Here is a 5,619-nt window from a genome sequence, read left to right as displayed (position 1 = left end):
CTAAGAATGGTAGGGGGTGTAACTGTAAAGGGCACGCAGATGCGGGAGCCTTTGAATGTGATTATTGCGATTCCTATGGCGATTTCAGTATAGCAGGAGGACCCCTGGGATCAAAAGATACTCTATACTGTGAAATACCACAGGATAATGAAACATGGGAAGGCCCATTCGCTAACGGGGCTTGGGCTTTGAAGGGCCATTACTGGATTTGTGGGCAACACGCCTACCAAAGGTTACCTCCAAAGCGCTCAGGGATACGTTCTATAGGATATATGAGACCGTTATTTTCCTTATTACCACAAGTTCAAGGAAACGAGTTAGGGGTTAATGGATAGGATGATCTGATAAGAGAACGACGAGCAACTGATAAATCCCTAACTAAAGGGGGTTCCCAATCATGGGGAAAAGATGAATTATACATCAGATGAACCTGAACGAATTATACGGTATTCTGGACCAGCAGCACGGAATCCCCACCAGGTGATTTCTGGAGCAAGAGACCCCATTTATAATTTAAATAGGATAGTTAGATTACAAGCCGGTTTTTGCAATTTTACCTAACCAGAGCGCTGAGGCTCTTGACTTTCTTGCAGACCAATCTGCTCAGATGAGGAATGCAATTTTCCAACACCCAAGGGTCCTAGATTATTTGCTAGCAGAAGAAGGGGGAGTTGGTGGAAAACTAAAGGAACCCAGCTCCTGTTTACAAATCCATGATCACGGGGCGGTAGTAAAACAGATAAGAAAAGGAATGAGAAAACTAGCTCACGTGCCAGTTCAAACCGGGAAAGGATGGGAATTAGACATGTTCTCGTGGTTGCCTGGTGGACCATGGGTTAAACGCATGGTGGTTTTCTCCCTTTGTGCGGTAGCAGCTCTGATTTTTGTACCATGTAGGATACCTTGTTTCATGCAGCTCATTCAGCATGGAGTCAGAAGAATGCAAGTCGTAGCTGCTGTGCCCAGTGACCCAGAATTAGCTACAAGGGGACCGAAGATGATGGCTCTGCAAATAGCTCCAAAACCAAAAAGAAGACAAGAAGGTCCAATGAACGGTGACTAAAAGTTGTAAAGACAAATAGTGAAATAAACAGAGGAGGGGCTGATAAGAAAATAGGGATAAGAGTGTCTCCACAAACAGGGAAGTTAACGGAAATGGCAGGAGTGAGACAACCAAAAGAAGAGGAGAGTTAATTGAAGCTGCAGGAGTGAGGTAACTGAAAACTAGGGGAAATAAGTGAAACTGCAAAAGTTGGACAATTAAAAACGGCAAAAGTTAAACTTTGATGTAATAGGCGGATCGAGAAGTCTGTACCTTCCAAGTACCTCAGCCAATGGGGAAAGGAAGAGGGTTACGTGCGGCCGGGGAATTAGGATAAAAGGGAGGCTGCGTCCTCCGGCAAATGGAGAGACCCCACAGGGATATGCCCCAGGGGACTCTCCCTTTATTCGAATAAAGCCTTTGCAGGACTCCTCTGTCTCCTTTGTGAACATCGACCTCTGGCTATGGGGTTTTCCGCACACGTCCTTTCTATCGCTTGGCTAAGATTTCAGAGTTTAGCATGCTAGTAGTCACTTCCCGAGAATCTGTTGCGGCAACGAATCTCTGCACCTCGAGGGGCAGGACCTTAAGCGAGCGTCCCCACTCAAGGGGAGATCCTGGCCTGCAGCCGCTGCCCTGCAGGAGAGCTCCAGGGGCTCTTGGGCTGTCCGCTATTTCTGGAGTGAGATAACTGACCTAGAGTCATATTCCCACGGGAACCAAGCACCGAGGTCCCCACTCCAGACAGTGTTTTGGCTGCGTTGCCAGCACGTCCCCCCCCGTTGCGTCCCCCCCCAGCAAAGTGCGGGGGCAACTCATCACATCTGCCACCGGTGGTTATGGCTTGAGCAGGAGCCGGGAGGGGCAGAGGGGGAAAGCAGGGGAGAGCACAGCGCCACCCCCCCGTTCCCTGCCGGCAGCCGGGGCCCCTCCCGCTGCCCATCGGGGAGGAGAAGGTTCGGGAGCTGCCCCCGGGCCCGTCGGGGTTTCGCACCGGGCCGGGCCTCCCGCTCCCGCGGCAGCCGAGGCTGAAGTTGGAGCCTCCGGCAGAGGCTCCGGCGGGGCCGCTGCCTTCGCCGGGCGGCGGCCCGTCCCCGCGGCGCCGGCTCTCGCCCTCCCCCCCGGGGGACCCCCCGCTGGCGGGGACCGGTTCCCCCCGCTCCCCCCTCCCGCCCCCAACCTTCGCCGGGGCCGGGGCCGGGGCCGGGGCCGGTCTCCGAGCGGAGCTGCCGGAGCCACCCGCGGCCGGGGCGGCCTCTCCCCCGCGGCAGCCCCGCAGCCCCGAGGGCAGCGCCGCCGCAGAGCGGCCCCGAGCGAGCCCGGCCCTCCCGCCCCGCGGCTCCCGGCGGCGCCCGGCGGGCAGGGGCAGCCGCTCCGCCCGCCCCGGCAGGCGCCGGGCCGCGGTCCGCCGGGGCAGGCGGCGGAGCAGCCCCCGCCGCGGGGCCCGTCCGGCGGCGGAGCCCGGCTGGCGAGCGGGGGCATGGCGGCGCCGGGCCCGGGCTCCCTGCAGCGCCGGCGGCAGAGCTGGCAGGAGGCGCGGCCCCGGCAAGCGGTGCTGGTGCGGAAGCTGCAGGCGAAGGTGAGGAGCGGGGGCGCCTGCCCGGGGGGAGCTGCCCGGGGCCGGGCCGGGCCGCGGTGGCGGGGCCGGGGTGCCCGGGCCGCCCGCGCCGCCCGCAGAGGGGACTCGGCGGCGGAGCCCTCGGGGGGCGAAGGCGCGGCCCCGGCGGGGCCCCCCCCGGGAGCCGCCGCGGCCGCCGTCCCCCCCGAGCCGCTGGCCGGGGCCTGGGCGGGCTCGGGGGAAGCGAAGCTTCCCGGTGCCGTAAGGACTCGGGCTGGGATGGGCAGCGCTGTGGCGTGTAACCTCCCCAGTTACATGGAATGGCTTCAAGCTCCAACAGGGTAGGTTTAGACTGAACATTAGGAAAGAATTTTTCACAGAAAGAGTGGTCGGGCATTGGAATAGGCTACCCAGGGAGGTGGTTGAGTCACCATCCCTGGATGTGTTTAAGAGCCGTTTAGATGTGGTCTTGGGGGATATGGTATAGGGGAGAACTTTGTAGAGTAGGGTAGATGGTTGGACTCGATGATCCCAAGGGTCTCTTCCAACCTAGACGATTCTATGATTGTATGATTCTATGTGCTGAGCTTGGGCTGCAGAGAGCCCGAGAAAAGCCGGTGCCGGAGGAGCCGGCTCTGTCCCCAGGGGCGCTCGCTCCTCTCCATGGCGAGTCTCCCCCCGGCTCCTGCAGGAGCGGACTCGCTGCCGAGAGCTGGAGCAGCAGCTGGAAGCAGGAGGGGTGAGTGTGCAGGGCGCTAGCTGGAGAGCGATAGCCTTCACTCATAGGAGAGAAGCAGCATTATATTTCTTGATATAAAACAGTGATTTAATGAAGTGATAGTAGATGCGACAGCTTTAAGACCATTTGATTCACACCATTGAAACCTCTGCCCAGGTCTCTGCCACCCTCTTGAATCCTTAACTTTGTGTCTGTGTCCTTGTAGAAGGTAGAGAATCTGTGTGTGTTTGAGGATGGGAGTTCCTCATGGTCTGGTCCTGTCCCTTTCTGGGCCTGCTCTTGTAAGGAGACAGGATAACAAACAAGAGGTCAGCCATCCTCACTCAGCACGGACAAGCCCTGCCCAGGTCACTGCCAGACTCCTGAATGCTTAACTTCTGTCTGTGTCCTCGTAGAAGGTAGAGAATGTCTCTCGCTGTTCCTGAAGATGAGAGTGCCCCGTTGTCTTGTCCTTTCCCTGTCTGGCCTTCTGCCATAGCAAGCAGGAGAATATGAGCAAACTAAGGCAGCAGAGACCCTCAGTGGCCATTGACATGCGTGCCCAGGTCTCTGCCACCCTCTTGAATCCTTCACTTTGTGTCCGTGTCCTTGTAGAAGGTAGGGGATCTGTGTGTGTTTGAGGATGGGAGTTCATCATGCTCTGCTCTGGTTCGCATCTCTCCCTGCAGCTGTAAATGACAGGAAAATGTCAAGAACAAAGGCATTAGAGACCATCAAGAAGAGTGGACAGCGCTGCCCACGTCTCTGCCACCCTCTTGAATCCTTAACTTTGTCTCTTTGTCCTTGTAGAAGGTAGAGAATCTGTGTGTCATGCAGGATGGGAGTTCATCATGCTCTGCTCTGGTTCGTGTCTGTCCCTGCAGCTGTAAAAGGCAGGAAAATGTCAAGAACAAAGGCATTAGAGACCATCAATAACAGTGGACACTGCTGCCAAGGTCACTGCCAGACTCCTGAATCCTTAACTTTTGTCTGTATCCTTGTAGAAGGTAGAGAATGTCCGTGTGGTTGCGGATGGGAGTTCCTCATGGTCTTGTCGTTCTGGTTATCGGGCCTGCTGCATTAAAAGGCAGAAGATTATGAACAAAGAAAGGTAGCAGAGACCATGAATAAAATGGACAACTTGTGCCCAGGTCTGTGCCAGACTCGTGAATGCTTAACTTTTGTCTGTGTCCTCGTAGAAGGAAGAGAATGTCTCTCGCTGTTCCTGAAGATGAGAGTGCCCCGTTGTCTTGTCCTTTCCCTGTCTGGCCTTCTGCCATAGCAAGCAGGAGAATATGAGCAAACTAAGGCAGCAGAGACCCTCAGTGGCCATTGACATGCGTGCCCAGGTCTCTGTCACCCTCTTGAATCCTTCACTTTGTGTCCGTGTCCTTGTAGAAGGTAGAGGATCTGTGTGTGTTTGAGGATGGGAGTGCACCATGCTCTGCTCTGGTTCGCATCTCTCCCTGCAGCTGTAAATGACAGGAAAGTGTGAAAAAAAGAAGGCATTAGAGACAATCAATCACGATGGACAACCCTGCCCAGGTCTCTGCCACCCTCTTGAATCCTTAACTTTGTGTCCGTGTCCTTGTAGAAGGTAGAGAATCTGTGTGTCGTGCAGGATGGGAGTTCATCATGCTCTGCTCTGGTTCGTGTCTGTCCCTGCAGCTGTAAAAGGCAGGAAAATGTCAAGAAAAAAGGTATTAGAGACCATCAACAAGAGTGGACACTGCTGCCAAGGTCACTGCCAGACTCCTGAATCCTTAACTTTTGTCTGTATCCTTGTAGAAGGTAGAGAATGTCCGTGTGGTTGAGGATGGGAGTTCCTCATGGTCTTGTCGTTCTGGTTTTCGGGCCTGCTGCATTAAAAGGCAGAAGATTATGAACAAAGAAAGGTAGCAGAGACCATGAATAAAATGGACAACTTCTGCCCAGGTCTGTGCCAGACTCGTGAATGCTTAACTTTTGTCTGTGTCCTCGTAGAAGGTAGAGAATGTCTCTCGCTGTTCCTGAAGATGAGAGTGCCCCATGGTCTTGTCCTTTCCCTGTCTGGCCTTCTGCCATAGCAAGCAGGAGAATATGAGCAAACTAAGGCAGCAGAGACCCTCAGTGGCCATTGACATCTGTGCCCAGGTCTCTGCCACCCTCTTGAATCCTTAACTTTGTGTCCGTGCCCTTGTAGAAGGTAGAGGATCTGTGTGTGTTTGAGGATGGGAGTTCATCATGCTCTGCTCTGGTTCGCATCTCTCCCTGCAGCTGTAAAAGGCAGGAAAATGTCAAGAAAAAAGGCATTAGAGACGA

The sequence above is a fragment of the Numenius arquata genome, chromosome 12, assembly GCF_964106895.1.
Source record: "Numenius arquata chromosome 12, bNumArq3.hap1.1, whole genome shotgun sequence".
NCBI lineage: Eukaryota > Metazoa > Chordata > Aves > Charadriiformes > Scolopacidae > Numenius > Numenius arquata.
This window is presented reverse-complemented; position numbering follows the sequence as displayed.